Here is a 16,195-nt window from a genome sequence, read left to right as displayed (position 1 = left end):
CACACGGTGAGCCCGACGGCAAAAGGGCTCTAATCCATGATCTGCCTACCACTGAGGATATTTTACGTCAGCACTGTGGTCGGTGCGAACTGGTTGCGGAATGCATAGCGATCAGCCATTCGAAACAAGGTCACCTCATCGGAAGGCGTGCGCTCTGTCCCCTGAGCCACCACGGCTTTACGCCGGTTGTTTGGGCAGCCATCAGGATCGATCTCCCTACCCCCAACTCTCGAACTATCGATATGTGCGACACCTTAACTTAAGCGGCCGAGCAATGCTGACTTATTCTCACTGTCACGAAATTATGGAGCTGAACCAACAATCAATGAGCTTTTGGAATGCTTGCTTTAATTTATTTAATAATGTATGATAACTTTCTGTTGTTTCTAATATTAAATTTAATTTAAGATGACTAAAATAATAACGCGAAACAAGGCGCAATAAATAATCCTTGCACAGAGTAATAACTTTAAAAGTGACGCACTAATGTGCGTTGACGACAAAAAATCCTTATTATTGTTTCATCCCCCCATAAAAGGCATGATTTACATATAAAGTAACCGAATTACAATGGGTGATACTAAATTATACCCGCTGTATACAATTCATGCAAATAGGGAAGTATCAAATACACGAATTTCTTTGGGAAAAAAACAGTTTTTAAAACCAATTTTGAATTTTATGACAGACAAATAGGGATAAAAACAAGATAAAAATACAATCAGAATACATTATCGCTACCTTTACTGACGATAGCTCATGACGAATTTCAGGGAAGAAGCGATTACAAACATTGAGTCACGAGCTTTTTAAAACGTTTTTATTAAGTTCAAATTTTATTTTATTTATTTCGAAAATTACTATTCAAATGGGATTTTTTTTTAAAAGAATTCTGAGAATGTTCTTAAGTCAGTTAGGATAATTCCAATAAAATGATATTAAACATTCAAGTTGTTTGAATTCTTTACTCGTTACCCAAATGAGCTTTTCAGCATATTAAAAATATTTTGAACAAAAGAACATATAAAAACGAAAAGAAATTACACGACCTTTAAAGTAAATCTGGGAAAAGGCACATGTAGAACACAAAAATTATACAACTTTTGAGCAAAAACAAGTTGGATTTTGAGTTCTAAGATTATGAAAATATATATTAGAAGTATTAGTTTTTGCTTGAATATTACAATACGGTAAATATAAGAATGAACAAGGAAAAATGTTTTTGAAAATTTAAAAACAAACAGAATGCGGTAAGTATAAAAAAAAGGAACCAAGTTTGTTTTCAATTTCAATTATATAGTAGGTCTTAAATGTTACAACAATAAATAATACATCTTTTTTCAACTTTATTTCAAAAATTAATGTTTTTAAAAATGTATAAAACTAAATAAACTGATATTTTTTAATAAAAGAAACTGTTCTGAATATGAAAAATATTTTAATTTTATAGATATTATTTAAACATTGATGTATAAGCTACTAAAAAGAATAATATAAGCCTCTATAATAAATTGTGCGTTCGATAGTTTTTAAGAAATCATGCGAACCAAAGTTTCAAATATTTTTTAAAAAAATTATACTTAAAAGAAATTCTTTCATTATAAGAAATTTTCGAAAATGCCAAGCAAATTCTTGTAACGTCTATTTTCAGCATCTAAAAACCAAGAAGTTTACTTGACTTCCCGTAATAATAGCACTTTATAAAAATTGTTTGCTTAGAAGATGTTATCTAACGGGTGTCTCTTTTGTATACTTTAAGATCATGAGCCCATAACAAAGGGTAAATAATGAAAGAAAATTATTTCAGTACTTATTTTTTGAAGAATTGCATCTCAGTCAGGTACCCTTGCTTTTTTCATATCAAAATACTAGAATAAAAAATAAATAAATAAAAACCTATATATACGCGGGAATTAATTTTACTCTACCTTTTTTAGATGATTTTGTAAATTAACACTCCGGTCATATTTCCACCTCTGTTCATCGTAAACATTGCGCCCCTTCCATGTTAATTCTAATCCCCCTAATTGCAAAAAAAGAAAATTTTTAAATATTGCAAGCTTAGAATCTATTTGGCACCTGGGCGATTATAGTTTGCTCAACAGATCACGATAAGGCGAAACAGATTCAAAGAGAGCACTTGAAGAACGATATGGTCCTAAACGATTGCTTGTCAACAGTCATATTAATTCAATTTTAAATCTAGAAAAAAAAGTATGAATATACCTTTGAATAACGCAATTAATTGCACATAGTTATAAGAATATAAGAGCTTCAAAATCATTAGAATTACCATTAGAACAGTTTATCTAATATTTCTAATATACATTGTTCTTCAAAAAATTGACAAGGAGACTCGAAACTCTTTGAAATGTCCTTAACGACTTCTGAATTACCCGAATGTTATAATTTAATTGATTTTTTTTTAAAAAAGCGATGTCAGTTTTCAGAAAATAAAACAAGAAACATTCATATAAACCCAAAACTTAATGCTGAATTCAAATGATATTTTATCTAATTAGACACAATCAAAAACAAAAAACTCATTCGCGAATTCAAATTGTAATAAACCTTGTGTAATTTGTACACTACAACACCTAATTTGTAAATGTAATTCCTATTTTGAAATGAACTTAAATAAAATCGCCAAAGAAAAAAATTATGTTTGAAATATAGTAATAGGAATCATTTGCTAAGCAAATGCAAATCGAAATCTTTATGCTCCACGTGGCATAAACCAGATACTTTTGAGTTAACTGACGTCACTAATCCCAATAACATTAGTAATCCTTATCAAAGTGAATCTGAATCTAATTTTTCGAGAAATAAATGAGTCATCGGCACAATGATTTCGCTTAATTGCTTGGCATCTGCAAATAATGCTGTGGTTTTATCTATAGCTAATTTATGGATTCGAAATACAAATAATTTTATTGAAGCATGCGCTTTGATTAATGGTGGGTCTATGAAAAATTTTATATCGTCTTATTATGCAAAACAATTAGATCTCAAAAAGATTAACTCCAGTTTCTGGCATTAATGGAACATTTATCATATTAAATCATAAGATTTCCTCTACTATTTCGAATAAGAAAGGGGACTTCGCTTCGGAGTTATGACACCAACAACGCATATAAATGTTAAGGGACTAAAATTACCTTCTCCTATTTCTTGGTATTCATGAAAAATCGACTTATTATTAGGTTCCGAATGTATTCATGATTTATTAAAACCAGGTCAAGTTCGTTGCAATACACAAAAACGTTTATTCCAAGAGATGGTTCTAAGATACATTGCAAATGGAATAAAATATATACCCTCCACTATTCAACTTTGCGGTTTAATAACAAACGGCGAGGACATTGAGAAAATTTTGAGAAATCGAGAATATCGATAACTTCTCTTCTCTTAGTAGTAAGGGAGAATTTTGCTAGGAACATTACAAAAATACTCATTATAGAAATTTAGATGGTCATTATGTAGTAACAATGCCTTTAGACAATGAACAAGGTTAAGTAGACTCTAGAGTTTTAGCAGAAAAAAGGCAAAGTCAACTTTGGAATAGATTATCACGGAAATCGAAACTGCAACAGCTTTATACTGATTTTCTGAAAGATTATGAAGATCTAAACTACATGGAGTTAGTTTCAAAATCAAATGAGGCTAGTAATTGTTACCGTTTGCTTTACCATAGAGTTTACCGCCCACAAAAATTTTTTACTAAGTTTCGCGTAGTTTTTAACGTGTCATGAAGAAGCGATTAAACTGTCTTCAGCTATACTGCAGTCAGGAAGATGCTTTCCGACAAAATAATGGATTTGACAAAACAGAAGAAAAAAAAAATTTAACGCAATCTTTAATATTAGAACCCTCTGAATAAAATGAAATTTTTTTAATTTTTTTTATTTCATACTCTCAGTTAAATTTTTCTGGCAAATCCTGTTTTCCGTAAATATAACTACATTATGCATATTTAATCAATATAGTTTATAATAGTTCCAGTATAAGGCTGCAGTTGCTATAGTAGCAGATTTAGTACTGTGCTCTCTAACTATTATGATACAGGTCTATGAAGCACTGATTTTGATATAATTCTGGATTCAGTATAATGTGCTTCTGAAGTACTGTATCCAGTATACTGCTAGTTTGTGAAACACCAGTTCCAGTGTGAAAATAAATTTTGTATCATACTGGAGCCAGTATATGATACTGGTTTATGAAATACTGACTCTTGTATAATAAATAGATCTGATATCATAACGGAGCCAATATGATACCGGCATATGAAACATCGATTCCGGTATCATACTGGGTCTGGTATCATACCGGAACGAATTTGATATCGGCTTATGAAACACCGGGTCCAGTATGATACCGGGATGAATCTGATATCTGTGTTTCAAAATCCGGTACATATCAATAATTTTTTCCAATAGGGTTTAATGGACCATTTTTGATTAAGCAAAAAAAGTCAACGACAAGGAAATTTTCAAAAAATTTATGTCGCTGTGTTTTTGTGCCTTTTCACTAAAGCAGTGCATTTTAGTAGTTGTTTTTAATTTATCAACCGAAGCTTTAATTTCTACTCTAAAAAGATTTTTCGACAAAAGAGAAAAATGTTCGTTAATAATGAGTGATAACGCAACTAATTTTTGTGGAGCTCGCAATGAGTTAAAAAGATTTCTTAATTTGCTAATTTTCCCGAAAAACATTTAATTGATTACCTACAAGAAGAAGAGGTCGAATGGAAGTACATACTCCCAAGAACACTTCACTTTGGTGGTCTGTGTTAAGCCGCAGTTAAGTCCTTTAAAACTCATTTGAAAAAAACTGTTGGTAATTCTAAACTTACTTTAGATTAATTTTTGACTCTAGAAACCCAAATCGGGGGGATTTTAGGTTCAAGACCAATTACACGGCTTTCAACTAACCTTAATGCTTTAACACCTGGACATTTTTAATAGATGGACCAATATCAACCCCCGTAGTACTAGAAATTACCCAACAACCAAACAATAGATTGCCAAGATGGGAAAGAGTCATTAGATGACTCAAATTATATGGACACGTTGGCAACGTGATTATTTATCTCAATTGCGTGAAAGTACCAAGAGACAATTTAGTAAAAATAATGTAGTACCAGGTACTACGGTTCTTATTAAGGAAAATAATCTTCCAGTTTGAAACTAGATATTAGGAAAAGTTGAATGTTGTACCAGGAAATGAAAATCAAGATCGTGTTAACTTTAAGAGTATTATTAAAAGATCAATTCATAAACTAAGTATTTAACTTAACGAAGTTAATAAATGAATTATTCTGCTTTTTACGATTTTTGTAAACATTTATTTTGGCTATTAAAAATTATTGCAGTCATATAATCGCATTTATTCATGCATTCACATTGAATCTTTCTACTTTTAGTACTGCTTTATTTATCATGTTCGTTTGTGCAGTAGTTGTAACTTTTAATTTCAATTTGTATTTTAATATTTGAAATATGTATATTTTAATGAAGGCTGGAATGTTCGGTCTTACTTGGAACTTTCATTTCATATTTCTGTTAGTACAACAGCGCCCTCTCCCGAGGAACGCTTTAATTAGTCAGCTGAACATTAATTCTCCTGCTAGCCAGTCGTGGCTGCTAGATTGTTAATTAGAGCTTACTATGATGTAAGCTACTTGTAAATATGTATATATTTAATAATTAAACATTTCACAACCATTACTTACTACATTTGTCGTCAATTCGCAATAGATAACCAGCGCCTTTGGATTCGTATAAACAAATGTAGTGTTTTTCTCCTACGTTAGCAATAAAAAACAGCTATTATGCTACACTGTTTTAGTTTTAAAATCATTTCCAAGCTTTTTAATAAAATTAAATTTAAATCCCGTAAGTCCCTAATTAGTATCGAAAATCGCTGGGGGACTTACTTAACCAAAGCTACCTTGACTAAACTGAGCAAACCATACGCCCTTTGAAATTTAGATTAAAATAACACGATACATATGACCGGTCATCAAGAATCTCAATTGCCGCACATTGTTAGAACCTTGGATATTAATTTAATTTCGATAATGTCCACATTTTTTCCCCTCCAGTCACATCAGATTATCATGATGCTCTCGAAACTTATTTCATTCATATAAATGTTGATTCTCTAATTTACAATATAAGCTCCTCACCCCCACTCTACAGCACAAGAAAATGCTACCTTCATTGATTTTCTCTCTCGGCTACTTACGGGTTTTGTTAGTTTTACACTCACTGTTATTTAATTTTTTTGGCAACTTAACTCTTTTAAAATTTATTTTTTTCTCACATCCAGAAGTCAAGTTCAGTAGATGACGAGTCAGTTTTTTCGTGTTAAATATTAATTCGCGAAAAAAGGGCGATTAGCAAATTTCGTCCATTCACAGAGTAAAATATACTTGAAATGAAAATATATTGAAATTTGGTCAAGTTTATACAGAAATTTCTCCTTTACACAAAATTTTCTAATTGATGGAATAACGAGAATGACAATTGATTTTCAGTAAGAAAAACAGGAGATGAAAGGCAACTTAAGGCGCCACAAACAATATCAGTCGGTTAAGTTCATGAAGAAATTACAATATTTATAAACGCTCAAGACTTTTATAATTTTTTTTTCTTATTTTTTAAAAAAAAGATTTTTAAATAAAACTAATTAAGAATTTAAAATAAGTCATAACTTACATCTTTAAATTCATTATTTACATTCATTAATAAAATAAATCATTATCACTTACAGAATAAATATTACTGAAAGATGCCAATAAAAAGGTCCTCAAATACGATGCGATACTAAACTCACCATAAAAAGCGGGAGGCATTTTATGAAAGCAAACCTCTGTGTAAACAGCTACTAATTTTTAAAAATTATTGGCAGACTTTTCAGCATAAGACGTTATATTATTTCGAATAAATAAGTGAAACGAATATGAATTATTCAAAACTTGATTTCTCCTATTCAAGCTAGATTTGAACAGATATCGAGTTTATTTATTTAAATCTTGTTAGCAAATGATAGCTATATTTGCAAATGACAAAGAATAACAGCTGTTCAGAAAATAAGTTAAAATTAATGATTCATACGCTGCCTGGAAACGTGATATTTGATTGCTTTATGAGAGAAACGTACAATAAAGTGCATATTCTCACCTGTGAGCATCGTTCACATTGAAAGAATAAAGTTAAAAAGAAAAAAAATGAATTTTACAATAAATAAAAGATAAAGAGTACACCAAAAGAGCAAAATAAATTAAGCGAGATTTAAAATAAAAAAAAGGGAGGGGGGGCTAAATATGAGAAACCTCACAGGTAAAAAATAATAATAATAAAATATAATAGAAGCCTCAAAGACTGATGATTCAGGATTTAGAGTTTAAAATAATATTAAAAGTAGACAAAATAATAAAAAAACAATACAAAAAAAGAAAAAATATATTAAATAGTATTAAAAAAAATAAGAGAAACCCCCACAGACGGATGAATCAGAGTTTAACAATTTTTTAACTCGTGATTACGATGACAAAGGAAATATCTGTGAACACAAAGCGAAATAAATAAAAAAAATCAAGAAGAATTAAGAACCTCACAAACTTATGAAAAAGAATTTAACAATTTCAAACGCGATTCTGATTTTCGTATCAGAAGGAATAAATTTCATTACTGAAATTGAAATACTTTGACCTGATACAGAAATAGCAATTTTTTTAACAGGATAAAATTTTACAAAATTCAAAAATTTTATAAATTTAAAACACGAAATTACAATCAATAAAACAATTCTGTAAAGAAAAAAAAAGAAAAAGTAGAATAAAAACTATGAAAATTAAGAACATCCCAGACTTATGCTGATAAATCAGAATTTTACAATTTTCAACGACTCTTTGATTTTTGTTACTTAAAAAACGAATTTCATTATTCACAGTTACCTGTTATTGAAATAGTAAAGAAACATCTTTTCAACTATAACCAGAACAAAATTTTAAAACTTTAAAAATTTTCATCACAAAATTATAACTAATAAAAAATTTCTGTAAACAGAAAAGTGTAGACTAAAAAATAAAAAATAAATAAAAAGAGAATTAAGAGAGCACTAACTTATGACTCAGAATTTTACAATTTTAAACGCGCCTCTGATTTTCGTATCAGAAGAAATAAATTTCAGTTTTGAAGCACTTTTACTTGTTATTAAAATCATAAATAAACATTCTTTCCCAATTATTACTAGAATAAACGAAGCATATTACACGAAAAGATACAGGCATAAAAATTATAGATCTAAAAAATATGGGCATAGATAGAAAGTAATGAAAGAAAGCAATGAAACAACACACCTTTTTCACCCCCAGATTCGGCAAAGAAATGAAACATAATTTATCGCAATTCACTGCGGGAAATGGTTACAGGAAATTAACAAAAACTATTATGAAATGCCTATTATTTTGCAAAAATATTATTTGTTATTGAAGATATAATTAATACAAGATATCAAGAATTTATTTATTAATTTTTTCTTGTCTTAAGTCGTCACTTTTCTTTTGCTTCATATGCAGAGATATTGAGTAAGTTTAGGAATTAAAAAAAATTTCATTATTTTCTTCCCTTAGTAAGTAATTTTTTTTAAAGTAACTTTTTTTACTAATCAGTAATACTTTTTTTAAAAAAATTAGAGATGAGAAATAATTTTAAGTGGTGTTTTTTAAGAGATGAATATGTGTTTTTTAAGAGATGAAAAATGATCTGCAGATGCTTTGGTGATCTGCAGAGCCAGCAGTCGTGCTGAAGGATATTTGCTGCAGATTCTGTGAACAAAAAGAGTGAAATAAAAAAATAAAAAAAAAGAAGAATTAAGAACTTCACAGACTTATTTATGCTAATGAATCAGAATATTATAATTTTCGTTGCGCTTTTGATATTCCTTACCTTAGAAACAAATTTCATTATTGAAGCAATTTCATTTTACCTTTCATTGAATTAGTAATGGTAAATTTTTTTAACAACCAGAATAAAATTTTACAAAATTCTAAAATTTTACAAATTTTAAATACAAAATTACAACTATTAAAAAAATCTGTAAACAAAAAAAAAGAGTAAAAAATAAGAAATTATTAAAATTAAGAACCTCACAGATTTATGTTAATGATTCAGAATTTTACCATTTGAAATTAGTCTTCGATTTCCGTTACTTAAGAAACAAATTGTATTATTGAAAAACTTTTACATGATATTAAAATAGTAAAAAAATAACATTTTTTCAACTATTACCAGAATAAAATTTTACAAATTTCAAACACAAAATTACAATTAATAAAAAAAAAATTTTAAACAAAAATTAGTAGAATAAAAAAATAAGAAAATGTAATGATCAAGAACCTCACAGATTTATTATAATGAATCAGAATTTTACCATTTTCAACGCGTCTTTGATTTTCAGTACTCAAGAAACATATTTCCTTATTTGAAACATAAATAGTAAAGTTAAAATAGTAAAGAAGCATTTTTTCAACTATTGAAAAAATAAAGTTCTCAAAATTTTAAAATTTATTCTACTTTTTTTCGTTTAGAGAATTTTTTTTTTATTAATTGTAATTTCGTGCTTAAAATTTGTAAAGTGAAAGAATTTTTCAAAAACATTTTCTGGTCATAGTTGAAAATTTTTTTCTTAACTATTTCAATAATAGGTAAAAGTGTTTCAATAATGAACTCGTCTTTGATTTGTTCACAGACTTATGCCAATGAATAAGAATTTCATAAGTCTTTTAGAAGTTTTTTAATCCACATATTTTCTGATTTTTTCATTATATTCGTTTTCTTTTGCAGAATTTTTTTAATTGATTGCAATTTCGTGTTTAAAATTTGTAAAGTTTTAAAATTTTATACAGTTTTATTCTGGCTATAGTAGAAAAGATGTTTTTATGCTATTTCAATAACAGGTAACAACGTTTCAATAATGAAATTTGTTTCTTAAGTAACAAAAATCAAAGACGCGTTGAAAATGGTAAAACTCTGATTCATTAGCATAATTCTGTGAGGTTCTTAATTCTCCTATTTTCTTATTTTTTTATTATGTTTTTTTTTTCTTATTTTACAGAATTTCTTTAATGATTGTAATTTCATGTTTAAAATTTGGAAAATTTTAGAATCTCGTAAAAATTTTATTCTAATAACAGTTAAAGAAAATGTATTCCTTTACAATTTAAATAACATGTAAAAGTGTTTCAATAATAAAAATTTGTTCACGAACTTATGCTAATGAATCAGAATTTTACAATTTTAAACGCGTCCCTGATTTTCGTATCAGAAGAAATAAATTTCATTTCTGAAACAATTTAACTTATTATTGAAATTATAAATCAACATTTCTTCAAAACAATTGCCTGACTTAACGAAACATATTACGTGGAAAGATACAAATATAAAAAAAATACGGATAAAAAAATACAGGCATAGATAGCAAGTAAAGAAAACAATGAAACAACACACCTTTTTCACTCGTATCTTTCGCAAAAAATTGAATTAGAAAGTATCGCAACTCACTACGGAAAATAGTTGTTGGAAATTAACACAAATTATGATTAAATGCCAATTATTTTGCAAAAACATTATTTATTACTGAAAACAAAATTTTTTAATAGTGCTATATTTTTTAATAAATATTATTTATTTTGTAAGTAGATTGGACTCTTGTCACGGCGTTGTGCAAAAACACACATGGTTGTGCATGGTGTGTTAACGTAACAGCTTGGGTTAGAATCACTGAATTAATTTTCCGATCAGATTTTATTAGATACCTGCAAGAAACGTCTCTCGAATGTTTGTCGACATGTGACATCACTTGAAAGTATCTAATTAAGGCATTAACAAAACAATAAATAAATAAATTATAGATTCATGAATAGAAATTGGACAGAAACCGAGTGCCAGAAATATCTGTATTGTATTCTTTAGAATAAAAAACATGAACTTTTTGACATCTGAAACTTAAAATATGCACCAATCCCTTCGTCTTAATGGGCATTTGAATACAATCCTCTGATTTTTACTAATTCGTAACATAATGATAGTAAAATATTGATAGACATCAATTAGAAAAAGAAAGTAAAATTAAACTTGGGGAGAAATAACGTTTTTCAACAGACGGTAAACATTTATAATGGGTTCCTTAACCATACAATTTTTAAGATTATCTCTGTTCTTATCACTTAAAAGAAGAAAAAATACAATATAAATAGATAGGAAGACGGAACTATGCATTTCTGTACACACCTTAATTTAAATGGCAAACTCATAATCTTTTTTACAGCAAAAAAAATTCATTAAGTGACATTAAAACACATTCTGTACAATAAACAATAAAAAAGACAACTAATTACCCTAATTAACGTTTGACATCTAATTGCTTCGAAGTATGCAACTTCATACCTGCCAACTTTTAATCCCTTCCATTATCATTTTTCCCAGTGGTATTAAAATGGAATTAAAACTTCAATTTTAAGCAAACAAATACGTTGTATTTGAGAAAACTTAAGTTAACAACCATGATAGTAACGCATATTAATATATGTGCTTAATTTTTGTAAGAATAGTGGTGACCGAAATAATCTAAAAATTAAGTTTATAAAAGAAAAAATAGCATATACTTACTACCACTTTAAATATGAAAATAAAATCATCTGCTAAGAGTTAGCAGGTACGCAACTTGTATCTGCCAGTTGGTGCTAGTTATTAAGTTACGAAATTAGATACAAAGACAGACTTTCTCGCAATATTTTTGTTTTCATGAATTCGGATAAATAATAATTCGCAAACTATAGGAGATGGCTATATTTAGAAAAATATTGCAAGATAACTACATTTTTATCATTTGCGTTATCACCCCCAAAAAAAACAAGTAAATAAAAAAAATCATATTTCTGAAATTTTATTTTTCTGTGTTGTTTAGAAACAATCTGTTTGAAATCTGTGTTACAATCTGTGTGATTGTTTAGAAACAATCGAAGAATTCACAATTTGAAGCTTACGAGTAAATTACATTAATAATCTTAAAATCGTATTCTTTTACATGCTTTTCAAGTTTTTAGTAACTCTGATATTATTGGATATTTAAGTTCGTTGATTGGGCAGATTAAAACATGCCTTTAAAATAAGTGCAGGAAATTCAGTTCAATGTTGAACCATTATATCAGCATTTTGAATCACTATATCGTGAAAATTTGCTGCTCACTTAATAACGGTGAAAATGAAGCATTTTTCCAGTGGCGTGCAGAAGAGGTAATAGAATCATAGTATCGGGCAATTACATCGAAGATGAAAGTAAAATTATCTTCGAAAAATATTAAAATTTATACCATTACAAAGAATCGTATATTTGACTTATTCTATTCATACAGCAGAAATAACTATTAATTTAAAAGCAGCTTAATTCCCCCTTTTCCATTTTCAATAATTATGAAGAGAAGGCATTTTTACCCCTGATAACTACATAAAAACTTATAATTAAAATTTGTCTTGTGTAGGCTACTTTTAATTCCAAATGATTTTAGAAAAAATTAAAAAATTCCTGCAATAGCTCGTTGTGGGCCAGTGATTATGGCAATGCGGCCACCATTGTGCGCAATACAGCCTTTATTTACCAGACAAGTCGGTAACCACTGAACTGAAATTGGATAGACTTCAAGCCGCCATTGCGGACTGAACCTCAGTACTTCACAAAATGACATATCAAAACAACTTTATTTTGAAATAAAAAAAAAGTAAACTACATTATTTATTTCCAACTTAGCATACAAATAATTGAACCTAAATAAAAGAAAACATAAATAACAAATGAAAGAATACCTCTTTTCTTGTCTTGTGTAATAAACTAGTGAAAGTCCAACTTCGCACACAATCACTTCACCCTTAAATTCTGGTAAGGTAACAAATATTATTCTCGATTACGTAAATATGCAGCATACACTCACGAAATCAGAATAATACCAGGCTAAATCAAACGTAAACTAATACCCACATATCAAACACTTTTCGTTTCATTATTTAAAACATACGTCATCGAAAAACACGTGTATTGTCAACGTTTTCTCATGATAACTATAGTATTTAAAGCATGTGGACAAAATCCACGTTTTGTGATTGAATGCAGTTATCTGCAGATTAATCCACTTCCGATCGGTGATTTTCTGTAAAGATAAAAATTATATTCCTGGAAAAGGAACATTTTCTAATTACGTTTTATTAGTTTCCAACTAGTTGAGAAATTGTACAAATAGGTTTGATGCAATACCTTTCAAATGTAGAAAGAGGTAAAATTAATGATAAGTGTATTTGCGATCACATTTAAATCGTTTCATCTTTGGTCAACACACAATGGATGTTTCAACAAAATTATTTTATTACAACCATTCTCTTATACACGTGGCATTTAGATTATATCTTTTTTAAAAGAATTCAGCTTAGAGATTAGATATTTAAATCTGAATATTATTTTTCTTTTTTTAAGTTGGAATAAAATAATTCATAATTCTTCCAATACATTAAATTGCACCATTTTCACTCAGCATAAAATGCAAATTCAAACAAAATTATTCCACTTTCTCATCGTAACATCGGGTTGCAAAAACACTCTCAATTAATGTTTGTCGTCGGATTGGTTTTCCAATCCTGCCTATGTACGTGTTTCAAGACGTCACAAAATACTTTTTCTTTTTCAGCATTCATATTTATACTGAAATCACCATGAAGCCAGTAATTATACATTAATAATAAAAAGAATATAAAAATACTTTAAATTATTATTAAACTAAATTGCCTGCTAGTGAAAAGAAAAAGAGCACCGGTCGCCATAGCAACGCATGCAATGACGACACATGTGCACTGCTTACTATTACTCTTGAACACAATTGAATAGCGTGCAAATCCAAACCAAGAACCATATTGCCAATGGGTAAAAACACTGTTTGTAATGTTTCTTATTATCTGTGCAATCTGTTAACGAATTTTGCGAATAATTTTTAAATTAGGTAAAAATAAATATCTTGTTTCTTAAAGCACGTGATTCTCACGGGCCTTAAAAGTTTTAAAAATTGGTAACTGAAAAAGAGATAAAACTTGATACTTTAATACATTTGTGGTTACCACTGAATTTAATTTATTTAAAAAAAATTTCCATTTATTTCAGAGAAATTTTTTAAAGCCATGTCTTTCAACATTAATGTCGGAATACATCGTAAAAAATTAAATATCTTTTAATGTTAGTGTAAATTTAAAAAAATATTAAATTTTTTAATGACAGCCGTAACCCTGTAATCAGTACACATAAAATTATCTTTCTATAACTCCTTCTGTTTTTCTTCAATTGGTTTTTCAAACAACTTCAAAACATCTAAACACGACATAAAAAATAAACAGTGACTAATGTCTATGAACTTATCTTAGCAACTGAAAACAAGGGTGTAAATAAAGATAAGAAGTTGTTATAAAATCTGATGTTATACAAGAGTACAAGATGCATTTCCTCATTCAAGCGTGATAAAAGATAGAACGTGGAATTCAAACGATAACTTTTTCCTTCCATTTAAAAAAATAAAAAAATGCAGGTCGTTAACTGTTTATAGTTATAAAGGGTTAAATATTGCAATAGGGAGAGAAAAAAAATTCATTTCATCTATAAAACTGTCATAGATTTGGAAATTTTCCTTCTTTTCATTACAAGGTGAAACGCAAAAAGAGTGAATTGAATTAGAGCATTTAAAAACTCAAGAGCCGAAATCGACTATACTACGCCAAACTTAAACAGCGTCAAAAAAAAATTATAATAATAACTCACTGACAGTTCCTAAGCGATAAAGCACTCGTAACATTGGGCTATTATAATAAAGAGACCTAAAAATTATTTTTACAAAAGCAATTTTAAATAGTGAATCTCAATTAATCATATAACTCTGTTAACAAACAACAACTATAATTTCTTTTAACACAACACATAGCTTGTTTTTTCCCTTTTCTTTAAATTTTAATATCTTGTCTTACTTCAGCGATACAAGAGGCCTTTAAAATAAAAATAATAAAATAAAATAACACACTCTGTGTACTGTATTACAACATAGAATTAATCGTAACAGTTGTTATCGTTAGAAGTGAGCGGCTCAGAGAATAGAGAGTTCACCTTCCAAGTAGGTAAGCTAGGTTCAGGTTCCGGAGGTGGCTGGTCAATACGAATTATACTTTCCGGCTCACACCGACCACAGTATTGATGTAAAATATCCTTAGTAATAGACGGACCATGAGTAAGAATATCCTTGCCGTCGGGGTGACTGTGAGAGATATTCGAAGTTTTCTTTTCTGTGTAACGCAAATGCGGTTTAGTACCATCAAAAAGTCCTCCATGAAGCTAGAATTAACTGTTAAACTTATAGTAAGAAATAACCATATGAACTACACTGCAGTGGGCAGAAATTCAATTACAGAGTTGAAATTTGACGCGCTGAAAGTGGCCATTGTCATTTATATACGAAACGTGAGACTTTTTTTTTTTTAATTTTTAATTGTTTGTAAGCTATTGCTATTTTAAGTACATTTTTCACTTTTTTTCGCCTTAAATCATGATTATTTACAAGTTGTAGGAAAATTTATCTCTCTCGATATTTTCATTTCATTGACTTGATGTCACAAGTAACATTAAAAAAAAGAATAAATATGATTAAAAAAAAAGAGTGAGAAATTAGAAGTAAATTAGAAAATTAGAAGAAGGTAAATTACCGCAAACAACCATGCCCTCGACTGCCCATAGAAAAAACAAAAGAAACCAACACTAGGTCAGATGAGAATATATACTGAACTCTGAAAATTCGAAGTAAAAGTGCACAAATTATAAGAAAGGAAACAGAATTTTTCAGGTGAATTTAGAAAACTTCAGGTTCGAGTATTAAGCTAGTGTGTGCATAAAGAGGGAGAGCAAAAATCTATCCATGAATGAAAAAAAAATTTTAAGAATATCGATGAGAAAAAATAATAAAGATAAACTCTATGAACATTAAACTCAATAAATAAAAAAACTCAATAAAATTAAGCTCAATAGATCGATTGGAAATGCAGACAGGCACCCGATTATACTTCAAGGTGTAAATAAATTGTATTATATATATATCGGGCAAGGTTGACTCAGC

General features: G+C 28.8%; 1 protein-coding gene across 4 annotated transcripts in view; it reads right to left on the bottom strand.

Annotated features, from left to right (window-relative positions):
- LOC107438788 (probable sodium/potassium/calcium exchanger CG1090) overlaps positions 1 to 16,195 on the bottom strand; it is a 47,868-nt gene that overhangs the window by 24,197 nt on the left and 7,476 nt on the right. The window contains exon 1 of one of the 4 annotated variants that reach the window (XM_043044887.2): positions 12,870 to 13,661. The exons of 2 other annotated variants lie outside the window; for them this stretch is intronic. The gene's annotated coding sequence lies outside the window, so the exon portion shown is untranslated. Of the gene's footprint in view, positions 1 to 12,869; positions 13,662 to 16,195 lie in introns of those variants that run through there. One more of the 4 variants, XM_016051166.3, reaches the window with a different exon arrangement.

Source organism: Parasteatoda tepidariorum, chromosome 1 (assembly GCF_043381705.1).
Source record: "Parasteatoda tepidariorum isolate YZ-2023 chromosome 1, CAS_Ptep_4.0, whole genome shotgun sequence".
NCBI lineage: Eukaryota > Metazoa > Arthropoda > Arachnida > Araneae > Theridiidae > Parasteatoda > Parasteatoda tepidariorum.
The sequence above is the reverse complement of the archived record's forward strand: the minus strand, read 5'-3'. Positions and strand labels throughout refer to the sequence as shown.